The sequence below is a fragment of the Symphalangus syndactylus genome, chromosome 23 (genome assembly GCF_028878055.3).
Source record: "Symphalangus syndactylus isolate Jambi chromosome 23, NHGRI_mSymSyn1-v2.1_pri, whole genome shotgun sequence".
NCBI classification, from domain to species: domain Eukaryota; kingdom Metazoa; phylum Chordata; class Mammalia; order Primates; family Hylobatidae; genus Symphalangus; species Symphalangus syndactylus.
The window spans coordinates 22,797,381-22,820,168 of record NC_072445.2 but is presented as its reverse complement, the minus strand read 5'-3'; the positions used below and the strand labels follow the sequence as shown (position 1 = coordinate 22,820,168).

Below are 22,788 nucleotides of genomic sequence, written 5' to 3'. Positions count from 1 at the left end.
GTTGTATACATAAATGCATTATTTATAAGACATCAAGCAAAATGTTGATAATTTTCATATAATTAATTATTTTCTAAAGGTAAAAATATCACTAGAAATCATTAATTGGACTCATACTGAATCAGAAGTCTAAATCAAATATGTCATGCAGTACACAGAATGAAGACCATTTAGTGCCCACGATGGCAGTCCTTATGCAGTTTGTCAGATGTGCTTTCTATTTCTTGAAATGCTGCACTAACTCTTTGAGGTGTCTGTCCTTTGTGATTCTGTTATTTCTTGTGATCTCTTTGGAGAGACATCAACATGTAATATGAAGAGAGCATCCTGTATGCTCAAAGGACAGTGAGTGTTTGACAATCAGACCCTTGAAAGACAGAGGACACTCTAATGAGAATTTGTTTCAGGGATTAAAAAAACTGAATTTGTTTTTAAAGCAGCAATCCTTCAGGTCAGAAGCCAGCAAGGCAAAAGCAGCTTTAAAAATATGTCCATAAGATGAAAACTGGTTATAAACAGCATATGAAACCAAGGAAATAACTTCCCTTTGACAAAACAAAATGGTGATTTCACCATAGATATATTTCTGATATGTTTGTTTCATTTCGTAGATTTCAAGGTTATGGCATGTCAGCAGCACCTTCACAGTTGTTTAAGCTGATGTCTGCTCTCTGTACAGATGCAGAATCTGAGGTAGGACTGTTGGAACCACTAGTTGTCCCCATTGGGCTCATTCTGCCACTATTCTGCTGCTTCTGAAGACGTTCTTTGTAGCAAACTGAACACGTTCCATTAGTCCTAGGATTTCCATAAAAGTCACATCCTGTTTCTATGCTATAAACATATGCAGAGTGATTGTTATGGTACTTCTTTTTATAGTTCACATAAAAACCAATTTCTACCTAAATCATGGATTTTATAAGTTTTGGTTTTAAAACATGGCCTTCTTACCTTGATTTTTGTGTTAGAGGTTTTCAAAACATTAACAGTTTAGTTTCTGTGCTAAGACATTAAATGTGTTAAGAAGCTAAGGTTCATTTGCCTCTGTTTTTTATATTTAGCTTGCAAAAAATGACCTTCTAAAAAAATAATTCAGGTCAGTTTCTCCTGCTTATTGGGTCAACAAATGTCAAGTGTTGAAACAGTGTCAAGCTGAAGCCAAAAGCAGAGCTCCAAAGAAGTAACAAGGTGATATTTTTAACAGGTAATTGCCAGCGATTTTGCCTAAGCCACAAAGATGCAATACACATTTGACCCAACTCTTAGGTTGGGGACTTTTTTTCCCTTCAACGTATAATAAAATATAATAAAAATAATATGGTTTTCATGAACTGCCATTTTTCTTTCAACAAAATACTTACTTGAATGAGCCAGGTAAGAAGGCAGCATTTGCTTAATTATCACAGCTGAAAAAATAACTTGAACCTTGTAATTGTACGAGTGCTTTGCAATTCCTTGTCACTTGTGATTCTTTTGCATTCTTAAAAATAACTAAGGAATAACCTTAGTAAAAAGTTACCATGGGCAGGGCATTTGATTTTGTGTCCTTTCTCTTCATCTGTCCTTTGATGTCAGTCCATGTTTGATTAGAACCCCAGAAAGATGACTTTAAAATGATTAGATTAAAATGATTGAGAGAGAACAACGTCAGAATTTGAAAGTCATGAGACCAGAGTAGAAAAAAAAAACATGGACCAATAGGTCTATACATGGAAGTGGGGCTTGGGAAGTGAAAAAAATAAAAGAGGATTAAATTAATGATTTTGGGGAAACAGGAAAATATGATTAGGATGGTATTGAAAATGGGGTAGAAAAATTTTACATACTTATGAGAAGCTTATCAGAACACTGTAAAAATTCCCTTCTGGAAAAGGTCTGAAAACATTCAGGATGAACATCCTCACTAGTGTTTAGGCATAGACTCGCATACAGTCTCTTCTGTATAGTTAATTTGCCCTCAAGTAAGAAATGCATCCTTTTAGAGTCAAAGTGCTTTTAAGGAAATTGCATAGTAAATTTTCCTTGGTGGGTTTTTTTTTTTTTTTGAGACGGAGTCTCGCTCTGTCGCCCAGGCTGGAATGCAGTGGCGCGATCTCGGCTCACTGCAAGCTCCGCCTCGCAGGTTCACGCCATTCTCCTGCCTCAGCCTCTCCGAGTACCTGGGACTACAGGCGCCTGCCACCGGGCCCGGCTAATTATTTTTTTGTATTTTTAGTAGAGACGGGGTTTCACCGTGGTCTCAATCTCCTGACCTCGTGATCCGCCCGCCTCAGCCTCCCAAAGTGCTGGGATTACAAGCGTGAGCCACCGCGCCCGGCCTCCTTGGTGGGTTTTAAAGGCATGTGTCACCTATTTCTACCACGTTAGTTAGACACGATCACTTTCACTAAAACCCATATTGAGAGAGGACTGCTTCTGCAGGGGTTATTTGCCATCACTGGGGGTATACCTGCTGGCTGTGAAATCTCACTTATTTTAAAGTCCCTAGTTGCTTAAATCCTAAGTGGATGACTATTTTGTTCGAGACTCACAGAAAAGAGAAGGTACATTTTAGATCTTAATCCAATATACACATACATGCAGATACACACATGTACATATATGTGAAAATTTACACATTTGATTTTAAAATTTAAAAGTAATGCTTACTCTTTGCTCAATACATCTTGATATTTTACATTCTATTATATTTCTTTAAAAATCCTCTAAATCGACTTCAACAACCCCTAATGTGTAGGAGTATGGCTGCAATTTAAAACATTGCCCTAATCTGTTCTTTAAATAAGTTTTTGGTTTTCTTTAAAGCATAACTCGGTTTGAGCCAGGAGCTTTGAATACAAGTAAAAATGAATTTCCATGGACACTGGAACAAAGAATAAAACACACACAGGAAAAGTCATTTCAGGCCAACAAGGCCAACGAGTCAGCTTATTTGACAAATGTTTTGGGCTACTGTTCCAAGACAGGTACTGCTAGGAGCTCAGAATTCTGCAACAAATAAGTTAGAGAAGGTTCCTGGTTTCAAGGAATCCATAGTCTTTTAGAGAAAAAGATAACTTAATAATCAATCAAGTTGTGCATGACAATTTTTTACTACTAGAGAAATAATATTCTATTATTGGAACAGAGCACAAAGATTTAATTGAATATAAACAGAGACTCCCTGTGGGAAAAAAGGTTTGATTCATAAGTAGGACATGAATAGTGTGTAGGAGTCCCTGTGTAGGTGTGTAGTAAGGGTAGGCAGGAGGATTAGAAATGAAATTTTAAGCAAATAAGAATATTATAATGCCCTGAGGTAAGATTCTGATTTCAAAGAGTGATGGGAGGTGGTAGGAGTATATGCCTTGAAGAAAATCTCCATTGTTGATACAGAATGCAAAGAAAAGTCCTAAGTCTGGACTAGGAAGTCATTGATAGTTAAGGAACCCTCCGGGTGAGGGGGGAAAAGCCAAGAGAGTAGAATGTCACAGAGTTAAGGGGAGAAAATGTTGGATAGAAGGGAATGAATAAGAGTGAATGAAGAAAAGAGTTAAACATAATAAGGACTAAAACCCGTCACTGAATTTCAGTAAACTCAGGTCTTTGCTAAGCTTGGAAACAGCAGTGTAAGTGTGATAGTAACAGTAAAAGCCAGGTGATGGTGGGTTGAAGAGAGATTGACGGTAAGAAAATGATAATATTAGTCTGGATAACATTTGAAAATTTGTTTTGACAAAAAGGGAGGGATATAGGACATTTGCTGAACATGTAAGAGGAATCAAGGAAAGATTTTTTAAAAATACAATATGGAAAATTTCAACTATAAACAAAAAAGGAGAAAACAACATAATGAACTCCATGTATTCATCATTCAGCTTAAACAGTTATCAAGTTTCTGATATTGTTTCACTTGTACCCAAACCAATTCCTCTCTTCCTCCTTATTATTTTGTAGCAAATCCTAAATACCATGCAATTTTGTCAACATGTATTTTAACATATATCCTTAAGAAATAAATCTTCTTTTTAAACTAATCACAATACATTATCCTACTTACAAATTAATAATAATCTTTAGTATTACTAAATACCTAGTTAGTGTATAAATTTTTACTGTTGTTCCATAGCTATTTTTACCATTAATTTGTTCAATTCAGGATTGAAATACAACACAAACACAGGAAAAGTCACTTCTGTCCAGGGCCAACAATGAGTCAAACAGTTCATTTGACAAATATTTTGGGATACTGTTTCAAGATAGGTAGTACTGCTAGGAGCTGAGATTCTACAACACAGAAGATAGAGAAGGTTCCTGGTTTCAGAGAATTCATAGACATTTAACGAAAAATATAATTGAATAAGCAATATGAGTATTTAATAAGTCTCTGAGTAAGGTGTAGGAAGAGTAGGAGGGAAAATTGAAAATAGTTTTAAGCAAAGAAGAGAGTATGATAATGCCCTGAGATAAGATTCTGATTTCAGACTGATGGGAGTGTTAGGAGTATATTCCTTGAAAAACCTCCACTGTTGATACAAAATGCAAAGAGAAGTCTTAGGTCTGGACTAGGAAGGTTACTGTTATTCAATTCAGGATTGAAATAATTGAAATCAATTCATTGTGATTGAATGTAGTATCTCACAATCTGTTTTAAACTACAGTATAGGTTTCCTCTTTCCTACCCACTTTTTTTCTTTTATATTGATTTATTCAAAGAATTGGATCATTTGCCTTGCAGAGTTTGTTGTGGTTTGAATTTTACTGGTTGCTGAACAGTACTGTATAATGTGTTCCTATATCCTTCATATTTTCTGTAAATTAGCATTTAAATCTATAATCTTGATTTTAGTCTAGTTCCATTTTTTTGAATACTGCTGTATAGACAGTGGTTCATTCTTTCATCTGAAGGCACAAAGTGTCTGGTTGTCTGTATTATTGGGAAATTATTAGTGGTTAAGAATCATTCCCCAGATTTGTTAATTCATTAAGAGCTGCAAAATGTAGTATTCCAATTCTGTTATTTCCATTTTCAATCATTAGCTGGAGTAAGTCTATAAAGAAAGGCTTTCTGTCATTAACTATTTAGTTACTCTTAAATACAATTTGTACAAAAGATAAATGTTTGATTAGTTTCTTTTATTGACTATTGTCACAATTATGAGTTAATTGCCAGACATCTTTCAAAGATGACCACAGCATTTTTAATTTTTGTTTTTATAAAATGATCTTTGTGAGCACAATAATTAAAAATTTTGACAAATTTTATCCATTGCAGTGGTTATTCCTACTGATTCTCAAATTGTACCATGCCTGACTCATATAAAGTACTTAAAGTTACTGAGTCATTCTGACAAAGCCTCAGGAGTCTTTGATGACTTTCTTGTTTTGAGACGTGTAAAATGTTATAGACAAATTTTCTGCACTTTCCAGCCCAGACCTGTAATAATTTTTTTAAAATAAAAGATTTATATTTAGCACATAATAAAAAAAAAATAAAAAGCCCAAAGAGGGAGACCGAAGATGTGAAAGGGAAAGGAGAGACAATAAATAAAGGCCTTTTCTTTTTTTTATTGAGACAGAGTTTCGCTCTTGTTGCCCAGGCTGGAGTGCAATGGGGCGATCATGGCCCACTGCAACCTCCACCTCCCGGGTTCAAGCGATTCTCCTGACTCAGCCTCCTGAATAGCTGGGATTACAGGCATGCACCACAATGCCCAGCTAATTTTGTATTTTTAGTAGAGACGAGGTTTCTCCATGTTGGTCAGGCTGGTCCTGATCACCTGATCTCAGGTGATCTGCCCGCCTCTGCCTCCCAAAGTGCTGGATTACAGGCGTGAGCCACTGTGCCCAGCCAATAGAAGGCCTTTTCTGAGAAGAGGGCTGTATATCGAATCCCAGATCCTGGAATGAGGGCTTAACTACAGTTAGGAGGCAAGAAGGAGGAATGTGTGGAAGCAGACAGGTTCAACCGTATAGGCACCACAGTGGGAAGTTGAAGAATTTTAGTCTATTTATTTCCATTTTCTGTAGAACAGGTAGCAAAGTCATATGTTGAATTTGAGGGGGAAGAGAGTAGGAAGCTTGATGAAGAGAAAAGGAGGATGCTTGTCCATCCTCATCTTTACTTTCCTAGACTTTTCAAATTGAAGCTTCTCCATTCACTGATGACTTGAGCTGCGCTACTAATTCTCTTGCATTTTCTTTTTTTCTTTTCTTTTCTTTTTTTTTTTTTTTTTTTTTTTTTTTTTTTTTTTTTTTGAGGCAGAGTCTCTTCTCTTGCATTTTCTAAATTGTCTCTGACGTTTGCCTGGAACCACACGCAATATTCCAAGCGTGGTCACAACCATTATTCTATACCGAAGTGGCCATGTTGCTGTTTTAACTTAAGTGTTTCTACAAATATTTGTACAAACAAATGTAATTTTATATGAATGCACACTTAGCAGGTTTTACCTGTTGTCATATTGTTATTGGTGCACTTTTTTCTTTTTCTTTTTTGCTTGGCTCCTTATGCTCCATCTCCTCCCACCCTTCCTCCAACTCTCCAAAGCTGTCACTTGTGTTAACAATGCAGTGTATATTCCTACATCTTTTTCTCATTTTAATGTAATGATGTTATTGGTCAGGTCCAGGTCTGTTCTGCCCCTGTGCAATAATTCAATCACCGTGACATGGGTTTTGCAAAAGGGAAAAGATTTATTCACAAGTCCACCAAGCAAGGAGGTGGGAAAATGCTTTCAAATCCACCTCCTTGAAGATAGGTTGAGGGATATTTATGTGTTAGAGAAATGGAGTGGTCTAATGCATGAGGAAAAGTGATTGGCAGTAGGGAGAAATGAAGTAATTGGTTCATTCTGCCCAAGTGTAGTTTGGGTTTGCAGCATTTTATAGGACACATATATAGAAAATGGCAGTGTTAGTGTGATCTGAGGGTGGAGTTTTGGGCCCCCTGACAACAAAAGGCCACCCCTTGGGCACTTGCACCAGCCCAGTTGAAGGGTAGGTGGTCCAACTAATTTGAAATGGACAGGAGCTGGCCCAAGTTCCTGAAAAACAGCTGAATCAACTATTACTGTGGTGACCTATGAATGCTGTCTATAAAAGTAGCCAGTGAAGGTAAAATTTCAGCATTCAGTGGGGTAGTCATCAGTTACCATGGCCTTTAGCTTCATAAAAAAGGAAACAAAAGAATTGCCCAATCAAGCAACCAGAAGCAAGCAGGGCAGGCAGATCTGATCAAATTAACCCTTTGGTTTCAATCACATGGAAACATATGCATATACATACATAAATGCCTATCTATCAATCATCTATCTCTTTATATATTTGTTATTTGTCAAAATGAGATGACCATATTTGTTTTTGTGAAATTTTTTTCTCAGTGAAAAGATTATAGAAATCCTTCTAGTTAAATTTAAAAATTTTTAATTTTTTTATAGTGAGCTACATATTTAGCCAACCATTTTCCTATTGAGATTAAACTTTCCCCAGTTTTTTGCCACTATGAACAATATTGCCATTAATAATTTTGTAGTTATATCTTGATATACTACCGCCTTTATTTTTATGGGATAGGTTCCTAGGAAGGCTATTTCTCTGGATTTTAAAGGATGCTGCCAGATCGCTTTCTGAAAAGGTTGTAAAACTTGACATTTCCACTACCAGGGGAAAAATGTATTATTTTCCAGGGTTCTCATGATAGGAGATATATTTCTCTCTCTCTCTTTAGAAAATGTTTTCAGGTCTAATAAATGTAAAGTAATATTTTAGTTTTAATCTAATTTGTATTTTGCCAATGTCTAGGGAAACTGAGCATCTTTAATTATTCAACAAATATACTTTGCCTATTTATTCATTTGGGCTTTTTATCTTTGTTGTAAATGTATAAAAATTCTTTGTGTGTTGCGTATGTGTGCACATGCATGTGTATGCACACACGTGTGTTGGTACATGTGTCTATGCTTACCACCTGCATAACAGGATTTTTTTCTAAATATTTTACTCACTTAACTCTGCTTGTGGTTCTTTCGTAAATAAAATATATTATTAAGCAATTTTTTCCCTTTATTCTATACAATTTTCCAGTCTTATGTAAAAATGTGTCATCAGATCCTTGATGGACTTGTAATATCCTACATTTTTATAAGCTTTTATTTTAGCTTATATTACATTTAATGCCTTAATATACCTAGCTTGTTTTTTTATATGTGGCAAATTCTGTGGGTTCGCTTATTCTACAATTGCCCTAAATCCTGCCCTCCTGGTATTTTTCTGTTAACAAGGGTAGAAACTAACACATGAGATCTCAGACTTGTTTGCAGTTTTGAGGTCATCTAACCCTGGTTGAGTTATAGGGCAAACATCCTTTTCTGAGTAAAAACAAAATCCTGTTAAAAACAAAGGGAAAAGCTCATGAGACTCCCTTTCCCTATAATCTTTTCTTTATGACTGAAATATGGATATTATGGCTTCAGTTTTGTATCAATCTTGCAGTGATGAGAATGGAAATCACACTGAAGACGATGGAGCAGAAAGCTAGAAAGGGGACAGTGTCCTTGAGCAGTTGGCTGGGCTGATACATACTCCATTAGGCTTCTATGAAAATACAAACCTTCCTATGTTTAGGCTACTGTATTACAAAGTTTTTGTTACTTAAAATTGAAAGCAATCCTAACAGGTTCAGGGTCCCACATATGTTTTCTTCTTCATAGGAATATGATTACTTGTCCTGTAATCTATCTTTTTCCCCAAATTAAAATGCCATTCTTACCATCTATTAAATTACCATATATAGAAAGACCTATTTCTGGATTCTGTTCCACTGAGTTGTCTTTCTGTTCCCATGTTATTAGCATATTTATTTGATTAAAGTTAGATATATATATACACACACACACGTTCATACGTAATGTTTTCTTAATTTCTTTGCCTTAGATATGGCAAGGGAACTTCAAATCTATTCCTTCCTTCAGGAGCAAATATTTCAAGAAAATTGTTTGCTATTGTTCAAGATAGTAGCAGGAGGCAAATTCCTAGGCAGATAGGGGCAGGTCCCAGGTGAAACCAAACCTTCAAGCCAAAAACAGCCTGAAGCCTTAAAACCAGGCTGCCAGTTCCAGATGGAGTCTGCAACCAGAGTGAGAACTTCTAATCCTGTTTGCCCACTCTTTCCTGACTGGTTCTTTCTGAATAATGCTTTTTAAACAATTGAATGTTGCCTTTTCCAAGGTTACCTACAGCCCACACTTTCCTCATTCCGAGCCTATAAGATACCCAGACTCAGCCACATTTTGAGACTACACAATTTCAGGTTGGGGCTACTCACAGTTTATTGAGCTGTTCTGTCACTCAATAAAACTCTTCTCCACCTTGCTCACCCTCCAGTTGTCCATGTAACCTCATTCTTCTGCACATGGGACAAAATCCTGGGACTCACCAAACAGCCAGTGTGAAAGAAGCTGTAAAGCTGTAGTCCTCCCATACTCTGTTGGCAACAGGTGGCTGCCCCACAAGACAGGAAGTGGCATGGCTCTTGGCCAGCCCGGGTGCTGAAGGCCTAGTGAGGCAATGGGATCAAACAAGCTGGAACATGCCTCTGTTTGCCAAAGAAAGGCTGTGGATGGCAGGAACGAATGAACTGCAACATGAATGAGCTGCAGCCCTTCTGGGACCCAGACCACAGGACTCCCCTAGCTAGAACTGTAACATGCTGTAACACCCTCTTTGGGGCTCTGGGGTGGCTGGCATCTCTCAGTTTTTTGGGTTCCACTGCATGTCCCTCATTTAGATGCTGGTGCCTAAAGCAGAAGCTGCTTTGCAGTACACCTGGTTCAGCCACAGCCTTGCACAGAGCTGGTGACTGGAGCAGCCGCACCACCACAGCAGTTGGCACACCTGGCTGGGCACCATGGCTGGACCCTGCACTGAATCACTCTCACACCCCTCACTGCTCCACACCAGGGTTGTCTGTGGTGGATGTGACATCTGGGCCAGCGAGCCTGGAGCTGAGCACAGCCTGCTGGTTGGATTGGGTGGTCATGAGCGAAACTCTAGCAGAGGCACCCCTGGTCACGGAGGTCTCCAGCTGGTGGATCAGCACCCAAAAGAATCCTATGTCATTTAGAATAAGGCATTACCAGAATGGCATTCTTGAAGAAGTTAAAAAAGGTAGTATAACGAAAGCAGCACTGCTTTGTAGCCAAGAGATTATCATTTTAATCCTTCCTGTAAAGTTTTTGACCCTACCCATGTTCTGTTACTTCCCCAGTCTCTCACTGACTTATCCATGAAATTAGGGGTTGACAGAAGATAATCCCTGTGGTCCCATACAGCTGTAATTGTCTACGATTCCATGAATTTCTGGACTATGACACTTGTCTGTAACTATTACATTATTTCTCCCTCAAGTAATGAAAATATCTGTAATTAGAATCCATCATTTTTAAATGAGTTTCTTGTATAATTATATTCAATGCTAAAAATAAAAATACATACATATATGAACTTTTATTCTTCTTTCATTGTTTTGTAAGAGCACTTGGTGACCTTCTGTGAAAAGAGATAAATTGAATTGCACTTGACTCACTCAATTATGGGTAGCTTCATACAGGCCTTAGCCTTGATAGTAGAGAACAGGCCGGCAGTTATCAAGAGCTATTATTCTGAGAACAAATTATTATATTAAAGAAAATGTTGGGCTCATGTTTATGTAATAATAAACTTTGTCCAGGATTGGAATCTGCACTGCTATGTAGACAGTTGGTACCACTCAAAGCTATTGATACTTCTTTCTATCCGTCACATCATCCTAGTTTCTTCATGCATACTGACAATCAGATTATATTTCGAACATATAAGAATGCAGAAAGTCAGCCAGGCACAGTGGCTCACGCCTGTAATCCCAGCACTTTGGGAGGCTGAGGCAGGCAGATCACCTGAGGTCAGGAGTTCGAGACCAGCCTGGCCAACATGGTGAAACCCTGTCTCTACTAAAATACAAAAATTAGCCAGGTGTGGTGATATGCACCTGTAATCCCAGCTACTTGGTAGGCTGAGCCAGGAGAATTGCTTGAACCTGGGAGGTGGAGCTTGCAATGAGCCGATACCACAACACCACACTGCAGCCTGGGTGACAGAGTGAGACTCCATCTCCAACAACAACAACGACAAAAAGAATGCAGAAAGTCAAATCATATGCCCTTCTAACAGGCCTTCTCATCCACAGTATGGGAATAATTAGATTCAGATAATAATTTTATGCATTTTATACTTTCTATTCTGAAACATCTCAAGATAATCATTTAAAATGAATATGAAAAATTATTGAAAGTTAAGGGAGGTATTCATTCTCCCTCCTTTCAATTAATGTCACAAGTTGATTCTAGTTTTCTAGGTCATGGTTTTTCTCCAGGATTAAGACAAATGGATCAAACAGAAAATTGTCATTTAAAATTTATTTCCCTTTGTTTTACTTTAGGTTAGCTAGGAAATTTGAATATCCTAATTCATCTTCAAATTTAATTTTAAAAATGATAACTAATGACCCCAATTCAAATAATTTGCAAAAGCTTATAGCCTTATAAATATGGATTATAATAAGAATAATGGTTTATGATAATGGACTTTCTTTTTCTGGAATGTTCTTACAGCTTACAGTATGAAAGATTGGGCCTACTGCATTCTATTCCTGTCTCTGTCTTTCCCTGTAACTTTATCTGTGACTTTAAGTTATTAATATTGCTGCCATCCTAGGAAAATGTAATTCAGAATAGACAGCATGAAAAGTGGGAATATCAGGATACAAACTTGACTATATTTTTCTTTTATTACTGATTTTCTACTTTTCTTTTCTGAGCTCCATTAAAGGAAATAGAGATCATTTGACTTTCGTTCTCTTCCACCAGGTATGTGAAAATCTGTGAAGGAGCCTGCTATTATAGTACCATTTGAAAAGGAGGAAGCAGGAAGCTAGGAGTGAACAAAGCATAGGGTTGATGGATACAGTGCTCACAAAATTGCCCCACCATTGTCATTGATATCACCTTTAAACAAGTTTTAGAGAACTGAAACCAGATATGATGTGAAGTTAAAGAAACAGTTTAATGGGGCCAATGGACAGGACCTTCTGGCAGGTAAGAACGTCTTGGATATATAAGCTCCTAGACGCTACAGTCTTAATTCTATTAACTTACTTGATCTGTGACATTACGTAGGTAAATGACATCTCCTGAAGTGATTTTTCTCATCTGTAAAATGAGGTTAAAATGGGAATAATAATGATGTCTACTTTGGGGGTAGCTTACGAAGGGCAGAAAAGAGTATATAGCACAATGCCTGTGCAAAGCTAACATTCAATAAATGTTGACTACCATCAGTAGAGCCAGATAGACTCACAGCAGTGAGTTGATAGCAGGGCCAGTGGAAACCAACAAGAAGCTTTCTCATTAGCAGTGAGATCACGGATTCTGCATTCTCTCTGTGGAAGCAGTATAATACTCCCTAGTTTTCTTGATTCTTGTTGGTCTGTGAAAAGTGAAGAAGGAAAATAGGATATTACTCGTTCTACTGTTTTCTCCAACAAAAAGCACAAATGACTGATGTAAGGTACAGGGAATAATTCATAAGTTGCACCTTTCCTTCCTTTCTATCCCAAGGCTCTCCAAAGCTTATAAGGAGGATTCAAAATGCATAGAATATGTAGAAATAAAAAAGTAAAGTATGTTATTGTAAATGGCATGATCTCTACTTTAATGTATCACTCACAAATCATTCCTAGAAAACCAATACAAAGTGCTACACTCTAGGAATATTTTTGGAAACATTGTATGTATTATTTATGTTTAAGAAAACTGAGGCAGAGAGGTAATATATCTTGCCCAATCATACAGAATTATTAAATGAGACTCAAACAACAATTCTATTAATCAACACTGCCTCTACTGAAAAGTTAATGCCTTATTTTATATGCTTTATATTGCTTGTGGGTAGGAGGTGTTTTCTAGGAAGTTTATGTGTTTTCCTTTCATTGTCTTAAAAACATTAATGATACAGAGAATGTTTTTAATATTTCAGGGGCTTAAAGATGTATAACTGAACACTTGGAGGGCACAGCATAATTTTCCTGTTCTTCATATTCTCCATTACACTGATTATTCTTCCAAGGTTGTAACAGGCTGCTGCTTCTACAAATGTAGTAATTACATGAGCATTGATAAATTTCTAGATTTTAATTTATTCTAAGAATAAATTTATTCTAATAATGAGATGCTCCGAGTTCATTAATTTTAGGAAAAAATGTTGTAAATTATATTGGGGGAATTAGGATAGTGTCAGGGATGTAGGGAAGAATTTGTAAGTATTTTAAGATATTTTAAAACATTCTAAAACATTAGTATATACTTATAGTAGTAGCATAAAATACAAAATAAAGTATTTTCACTATTAAATACTTTAATTGCTTTTCAAATCAGCATTAGAGAAATCTGTTTTGTATTTTTTTCTCTTTTCTTTTTGGATAGCAGTTTTAGGTAGTTTACAAAGAGATGAGTTCATTAACATGGCAATTATAATCAATCAATAAATATCTGTTTATATATACCTAATTTTTACTTCCAGATTGGTATAATATATAATATTTACTGAGGTGGATTGAACCACTTCAAAACAATGTTAAAAATTTAATAACATCTAAGAATTCATGAGGAAAACTGACATTCGTTCATGAAACATGATCAATGAAATGTGCAGTGTTTCTGTGGAACTATTTTTCTAGGCAGCTGTTGCAAATGACCCTGATTTCAGAAATGCTAGGTTAACAGCATTGCTGTGGGGAATTAACTTGATGAAAGCTCTATATATCCTGCTAAGTGGTGCTTAATAGTGCCTAACTCCTCAAATAACTGTATTCAATAATAGCTAAACAACAATTAACAGCTAAAAATGATGTGCAAGTATCTACCATCTTATGAGATGGCAGAATGGATGAAAGAGAAATAAGTTGTTTGAGGAAAACAACAACAACAACAAGAAATAGAACCAACCTCAATGAAATAATTCAAAGTGAACCAATCACTACTATAAATGGGCCAAGAGGCAGGGCTTGGTTAGGTAAATGGCCAGCTTCTTCATGAAGTATGTTCTAGTCTCTTAGGATGAACTAATTCTTCAGTTTTGACCTTTCATAGCACTGCTTGTACCTCTATTTATGACTTGATTCGTTTGGCTTTGAATTTTAGTTGTTTATATATTGGGCTCTGTACTAGCCTGTACTCTTGGGAATAGGGGCAATGACTTGTCTTTGAATGCTATAACTCTCACAACAATAAGTATATGGAATATTGAAATATTTAATAAAATTAGGTAAGAAAATAAATAGGTAATATTTTAACTGTCAGTTTTTTGCTCTAGTCTATCAAATTAAAAAAAATACAACAGAAAATCAGCACAGGAAAGTATTTTTTTTCTTTTTTTTTATTATTATACTTTAGGTTTTAGGGTACATGTGCACAATGTGCAGGTTTGTTACATATGTATCCATGTGCCCTGTTGGTTTTCTGCACCCATTAACTCGTCATTTAGCATTAGGTATATCTCCTAATGCTGTCCCTCCCCCCTCCCCCCAACCCACAACAGTCCTTTTAGCCTATCTTCCAATTAAGAGACAAAGGATTATGATCAATTAAATTGGTATTCTTCCTCAATATACATAAAGTTCAATTGCTTCTCATGTGGGCTAGAAAGAATGGTGTCTGCATATTCCAAGTGTGAGTAATAAGAAATACACAATCAGGCAATCAAGAGGAATTATCAAAAAGTAAGTGAGATGCTCATTGTGTAATAAAGCTTACTGAGAAACAGTGTTACCAGGACTCCCTGTGACCAAAGCACTGGTGTCAGATGCAGACACTGAGCAAAAGTGCGTCAAGGATCTTGCCTTTTCTCTCAAGGAGCTAACACAGGAAAGGAGACTGGTCATAGGCCAATGAGATATTAATAGTACAGTAAGGGTTGTAATCATAATAAGTTGATGTTGAACGTGAAGAAGAAAACTGAAATGCATTAATTGTATAAATGTCTTCAAATCAATAGAAAGTTTAATGAATCACCACAGAAATACAGAAAAAGACGTTGTGAATTATGGCCAAGCCAACAAGTTTTGGAAAGTTTCAATGAAAAGAAGAAATTTGAATTAGGGCTTCAAGGGTGACACAAGATTTTATTAAGCTAGAAAAATGGTATTTTTAGAAAGAATAAATTGCATCAACAATGGTGCTATGATACAGATGTATCAAGCATAGTAAGTAGAGATCTGATGTGGCTGGCAATTAAAAGCTATAGATGACTTCTGAGCATGGGATGATATGAAAAGAATTATAAAAATGTAATTCTGGTCAATGGTGATGGATACATTGGATTTGAGGAAGACGGAAAGCAGGTTAAGTGTTGGAAGAAATTGTCCTGGTGAGAAATTGCTCACAAAAGAAGTAGATTAGTACTAGTGAAAAAAAAAAAAAAAAGGAAAGAAGAAGAAACAAGAGAACATAAAAAGGGATTAATCTTTAGAGCTTTAGTGGCAACAAAATTATGACCCTTTCCATAGCTATAGGGAGAACAGAAGAGGGAAAGTTCTGAGGGGAGTGGGTGTCACCAGTAGAGGGTGTCCAGGTTCTTGGTGTCATGAACAAAGAATTGGACAAAACACACACACAAAGCAAGGAAGAAATGAAGGGATTTATTGAAAATGAAAGCACACTCTACAGTGTGGGAGTGGGCCTGAGCATAGGGGGTCAAAGGCCCTGTTACAGAATTTTGGGGAGTTTACCCTCTAGAGGATTCCACTGGTTACTTGGGATATGCCCTATGTAAATGAAGAGGATGAAGTAAAATTACAAAGTCATTTACTTGGCCAACGCCCCATGGGGAGGATATCTCCTGTCATAGCTGAGGTGTGAATTGGCCTTAAGTTCCCTCCCTCCAGACCCTATTTTCCTGCCTCAGTGGGGATAAATATTACAGTTTAGTGGAATTTGACATTGACATGACTTTTAAGCTTTTGAGAAAGTGTCTAGAAGACTTTTAGGGGCCCGGGCCTTGATAGAGCTTTTGGTACTGAAGAAACATTTGCAGGCTCCACAAGGAGGTGGTAGTTGAATAGTTGGTGGTGATTAAGCCCTTTGAGGGCTGAGAGGGGAGAGCCTGAAGAGAAGAGATGGAAAGGAAGACCTTATTTATGGTCTACATAGCTGGGTATACTCCGAATATTTACTGCCTCTCCTGCCCCTCATATGTTGAAATTCTAACCCCCAAGGTGATAGTATTGGGAGGTAGGGCCTTTGGGAGGTAATTAGGTTAAAAGGGCTTCATTGTCATGAATAAAATTAGTGTCATTATAAAAGAGGCCTGAAGGAGCTCATTCACTCCTGCTACCATGTGAGGACACAAGAAGGTGCCATCTATGAACAAGGAAACAGGCTCTCATAAGACCCCCAATCTGTTGTTGCCTTTATTTTGGACTCCCCAGCCTCCAGAACTGTGAGACATAAATTTATATTATTCATAAAGTACCCAGTGTAAGGTATTTTCTTATAGTAGCCTGAATGGACTAATACATAGTACAGGTGTGACAGACACTTCATTGATGTTATTTAAACGAGATGAAGATTAGAGTCCTAAAGAAAACTCACATTTGCTGAATGAAATGAGTGCAGACCGAAGAAGCATGTAGGAGAGGACAACCTCTTTGATGACAAAGCAAAAAGTTCTAATGCAAGGAGTATCAAATACTGCATTAGGATGAAGACCAAGTATTTATCATTTAGGATGGTTAGAAACATATTGTTTTTATGTGAAAACGTAGGCTAACTATTCTCTTTTATATCTCTGTTGTTCTCCTCATCAGTCTGGAACCACGAGATCATCTTTAGTGTTAACAGCCCATGCAGGATTGGAAAAGAACATTTTGTTGATTGCAGCATCCTGTGTCAACTGATTACTTTCTCTTCTATGCAGATTAGCCGCTGGGGATCCCAATTGCTCACAGTAGCAGCTGTTGTCACTGATTCTGTCACAAGCAGTGCTGAGCAGGAGTCAAGTCATGCTGGGGAGAAGGTGAAGGGAAATGAAACCTTTCTCATTCAGCAGAGTCGCTGCCTGTTAGATAAGTAGGGAACAAATGTGGACCTGAAAATCCAAAAAGTTTGCCTCTTGCTCTTCTCTGCAATTCATTATAGTTTGTGACTATCAAAAGAGTTGATATTCAAGATATATTTATTTATCCCATTTTAAATCATACTTTTGAAATATTTTAAAAGGTCATTGTTGGGCTGCTCTATTATAGGTCCTCTCTGTTGGGATGGGGGAGTGCGCAGTTTGGGATGAAGACCATATTCAAGAATCTCCTGCCGTCTTCAAGAAATAAAGTTGTCAGAAAGGAGAGTTACAAATCCCATTATGTTCCCTTCCCTTGAAACAAATCAGAAACAAACAGAAGAAACAAATAAACAACAAATAAGCAAATAAACTCCTGCAGGTTTATGTAAGTCCAGTCTCTTGTCATAGAGTCAGTAAATTGGACTTACTAATTTTTCCATAAAAAATATTTACTTCCCTTAAGACCCACATGTCCTGTTGTTTATGATAATTTGTTTATGTTGTTTATATACTATCATTACTATTACTATTACTAATTTTGCTTCAGCTATTAGTTACTGTGAGGGTTGTTGAAACTTCAGACTATAATGGTAAATTTGTTCATTTTTCTTATATTTTCAATAATTTTTTCCACAAATATTTTGAGAACAAGTTTGTAAAAGCTTAATCATTCAAATTTGTTATAGTTTTATCATGAATTAAACCATTTTTTTCTAACAACAAAAAAGAATCACTCTGCCTTTGGTGGGTTCATTATGTTACGAGTCATTATCCTTGCCTCAACAACTATCCTACTGACCTCTGAAGGTTAGCCTTTTTCTGTGTTTCTTGGAAAATAAAAAGCAGGAGCCTTGTTAAGCAAGTTGTATTTTTCCTTTCTCCTGAGAGTAATTACAAATAGATGTAGTCCTTTGCTTTGAGCCATCTTGAACTCCTTTACAAGATAAAAGTAGACATTTAGTTAATCGTCTTTTACCAAGCCCTAACAAATTATTTTTTCATATTGCTAATACCAATATTTTAGCTCACTTTTATTAGACATTGTAAAACCTAATGTTTTTAATCCTAAAAAATAACAATTTTATTTAAGAAGACAAAAATAATAAAAAGATAGGACTCCCTGTCTCAAAACACAAGACAAACATAATTGTCATTGCCCAGTTTCCCTAGGAAAGAAACTCTGAGTCAAGAACAAAAATGATAATGCAGCAATTTGAAGATAAAACTCAGCAAGCGCCTGGGCACTGTGGCTCACGCCTGTAAACCCAGTACTTTGGGAAGCCGATGCAGGCGGATCACGAGGTCAGGAGATCGATACTATCCTGGCTAACACGGTGAAACCCCATCTCTACTAAAAATACAAAAATTAGCTGGGCGTGGTGGCAGGCGCCTGTAGTCCCAGCTACTCGGGAGGCTGAGGTAGGACAATGGCGTGAACCTGGGAGGCGGAGCTTGCAGTGAGCCAAGATTGCACCACTGCACTCCAGCCTGGGTGACAGGGCGAGACTCCATATCCAAAAAAACAAACAAACAAACAAACAAACAAACAAACAAAAACTCAGCAAGCATAGGTGAGAAAAGGAATAGTTGTGGGAGTTAATTCCAATATATTCTGGGATGTATCATTTGGCTCTTTCTGTAGAAACTCAAGATGTAAAATCCCTTCCTGTGATGTGATATCTCATATGAATTGGAAAGTGGGAGAAGGAGGCAGAAAATCTGGTCACGCAGCACATTGGCCTGGCTACACACAGGCAATCAAGGGTACAAACATTGGCATTTCCAGAGCAAGGACCTGGCTGGCCCCAGACAGATGCCTCAAATGACCCCAGCATACTTCTTTCATGGCAGTTTCAGACATGTACCAGTATCAAGGGGGCTGCTGGAATCAAGGGAATTTGAGAAAGTGGTTAAGGTTTATGTTTCATAAAATAATCTGAATTTTACAAAATAACAACAAAGCAATAAGTAATGATGAGTAACAGATTTGTCAGGAATTGTCAAACACAGATGAACACAAAAAACATGGTGATTTTAAGTTGGCTGTAAAAGACAGGCATCGTCTTTTATAATATGACTCAAGATTTGGTTTTACACGAATCAACATTTTATGCAACATGAAACATTGCAATGCTATTTTGATCCTATTTTCTACATTGGCATTCATATCACAGGCTCTGCAATTAGCATAGTGAAGAATTTTATGCTTCAACTGATTTACTGACCACATTCTGGGTGAAAAGCAATAGCCACAAAAGGAGATCCAACAGTGTTTCCACAACTCAGCTGGAAATTTTGCAGGAAATAATGTATATGATTAATAGTTGTTTTATATTTTTTTATTCAAACTAATAATCAGCTTAATTTAGACCCTTGAGATTCTCCAATGTGTTCACTAAAACCAGATTTAAAATCCTGCTGGTTGTTGTCAGTGTTAGGAAGATATCCTTACAAATACAAAGAGGTGTCATAATTTGGAGACTTCTTATTTCAGCTCTTTCTGTGTTAGCAAACAGAGTTCAACTGTGGAAGAAAGAAAAAGAGAAGATGTGCCTAAAAAGAAAGACTTGTTTTTTCATTTGACTCACAAAGATGTTGCAGCAAAGATAGCAGATTTGTAAAAAATCCTGGTTTACCAAAGAGTATGAGCGAGTGGAATATTATATTTTCTCTTGACTTCACACTATCAGGATCTTCTGGTGCAGAAAGAAGCAGAGGAGATTCCCTGATAATTTCTTATTGATAGAGCCAATCCAGTTCCCGTTGTTCCAGTCTATCCCATCACAGAGGATTAGCACAGTTGCAACAAGGATGTTGTAAATTAATAAATCTTCTCCTATTCAATGGGCACAAATGAATGGTAAGTTTACTTAAACGCTAAGTTGCCTAACAAAGTTAATATTTGGGGCAGCTTTGATTAATTAAAATTGTTACCACTTACTGAGTGTTTTTACATGCCAGACACTGTTCTAAATATTTATAAAAATTTTAATCCTCACAATAACTCTAAAAGGTAAGTACTACTATTAATCCAATTTTATGGAGAAGGAAACTTATAATAAGAACTTATATAACTTTCTCAGGATCACACAGGCAGAGCTGGGATTTGAGCAGTCTGGGGCCAGCGGTTTCCTCTTAGCTAAAAGCAATAGTTTCTTCTTCTTTTTTTTTTTTTTTTTTGAGATGGAGTCTGGCTCTGTCGCCCAGGCTGGTGTGCAGTGGCGCCATCTCGGCTCACGGCAAGCTCCGCCTCAGGGGTTCACGCCATTCTCCTGCCACGTGCTGATTGTAGAGCCCCAGAACCTTGAGGGAGCATAGGCAATAGCCAGGGAGTGGTTATAACAGGCCTTGGACAAGACCCACGGTCGTGCTGGCTTCAGGTCTGACCCAGAACAGTCATAGTGATAGTATCCACAGGGGTGCTTGTGTCACTCCACCCCCAGATTTAGATGGCTCAGAACAGAGAGACAGAGACCCTGTTTGGGAAAAAGAAAAGAAGAGAACAAGAGTCTCTTTTAGTAATCCAGAGAATTCTCTCACATCTTGTCCAATATGGTCAAGGTGGTACCTCTATGAGTCTGCAAGAATCACAGTGCTACTGGTCTTGGTGTGCCCCATAAAGCAGATACAGTTTAGACAGCAACACCCAAATCCTTTTGAATATCTGGAAAGCTTTCCCATGAAGAACGGGTACTAACAAGCTCAGACTGTGAAGACAAAAATAAATACCTAAATCTTCAATGCCCAGAAACTGAAGAACATCTACTAGCATCAACACCATCCAGCAAAACATGACCTAACTAAATGAAGTAAATAGAGCACTAGAGACCAATCCTGGAGAAATGGAGATATGTTACCTTTCTGACAGAGAATTCAAAATAGCTGTGTTAAGGAAACTCAAAGCAATTCAACATAACAACAGTGAAGGAATTCAGAATGCTATAAGATAAATTTAACAAAGAGATTGAAACAGTAGAATCAAGTGGAAATTCTGGAGCTGAAAAGTGCAATTGGCATGCTAAAGAATGCATCAGAGTTCTTTAATAGTAGAATGGATGAAGACAAAATAATTAGTGAGCTTGAAGATAGGCTATTTGAAAATACACTGTCAGAGGAGACCAAATGAAAAGAATAAAAAACAATGAAGTACACCTACAGGTTCTAGAAAATAGCCTCAAAAGGGCAAATCTGAGAGTTATTGGCTTTAAGGAGGAGGTGGAGAAAGAGGTGTAGAAAGTTTGTTCAAAGGGATAATCATAGAGAACTTCCTAAATCAAGAGAAAGATATTAATATACAACTACAAGAAAGTTATAGAATACGAAGAAGATTTAACCCAAAGAAGACTACCTCAAAGCATTTAATAATCAAACTCCCAAAGATCAAGATAAAGAAGGGATCCTAAATGCAACAAGAGAAAAGGAACGAATAACATACAATGGAGTTTCAATATATCTGGCAGTAGATTTTTCAGTGGAAACCTTACAGGCCAGGAGAGTGTGGTATGACAAATTTAAAGTCATGAAGGAAAACAACTTTTATTCTAGAATAGTATACCATAAAAATATTCTTCAAATATAAAAGAGAAATAAAGACTTTCCCAGACAAAAAGAAAAGCTGAGGGGTTTCATCAACACCAGACATGACCTAAAAGAAATATTAAAGAGAGTACTTTATTCAGAGAGAAAATGATGTTAATAAGCAATAAGTAATCATCTGAATGTACAAAATTCACTGGTAATAGTGAGTACACATAAAAACACAGAATATTATAATGCTCTCTTTCTGTCGTGTGTAAACTACTCTTATCCTAAGTAGAAAGACTAAACAGTGAACCAATCAAACAATAACAACTAGCACAACTTTTTGAGATGTAGACAGTACAATAACATATAACTAGAAACAAGAAAAAGTTTAAAAGTAGGTAGACAAAGGTAAGACATAAAATTTTTATTAGTTTTCTTTTTGCTTGTTTGCTATTCAAAGAGTGTTAAATTGTTATCAGGTTAAAATAATGGATTATAAGATAGTATTTGCAAGCCTCGGCCAGGTGCAGTGGCTCGCACCTGTAATTCCAGCAGTTTGGGAGGCCAAGGCAGGCAGATCACAAGGTCAGGAGATTGAGACCATCCTTGCTAACATGTGAAACCCTTTCTCTACTAAAAATACAAAAAATTAGACGGGCATGGTGGTGGGCACCTGTAGTCCCAGTTACTCGGGAGGCTGAGGCAGGAGAATGGGCGTGAACCTGGGAAGCAGAGCTTGCAGTGAGTCAAGATTGTGCCACTGCACTCCAGGCTGGGTGACAGAGCAAGACTCCATCACACACACACACACACAAAATAGTATTTGCAAGCCTCATGGTAACCTTAAACTAAAAAAAAAAAAAAATTACTATGGATACACAAAAAATAAAAAGCAAGAAAGTAAGTCATAGTAACAGAGAAAATCAACTTTGCTAAAGAAAGACAGAAAGGAAAGAAAGAAGGAGGGCAAGACCACAAGACAATCAGGAAACAAATAACAAAATAGCAAAAGTAAGTCCTTATTATCAATATTAACATTGAATGTAAATGGACTAAACTCTCCAATGAAAAGCCATAGAGTGGCTGAATGGATGAAAAAACAAGACCCATTAATCTGTTGCCTAGAAGAAACATATT

The 22,788-nt window shown here is 36.9% G+C and overlaps 1 long non-coding RNA gene across 1 annotated transcript; it reads left to right on the top strand.

Annotated features, from left to right (window-relative positions):
- Positions 1-610: 610 nt before the first annotated feature.
- LOC134735741 (uncharacterized) lies at positions 611-17,328 on the top strand. Its single transcript, XR_010119158.1, has 4 exons — positions 611-693; positions 11,883-12,110; positions 16,987-17,085; positions 17,315-17,328. It is a non-coding gene; the product is annotated as an uncharacterized lncRNA (long non-coding RNA).
- The last annotated feature ends 5,460 nt before the right edge of the window (positions 17,329-22,788 follow it).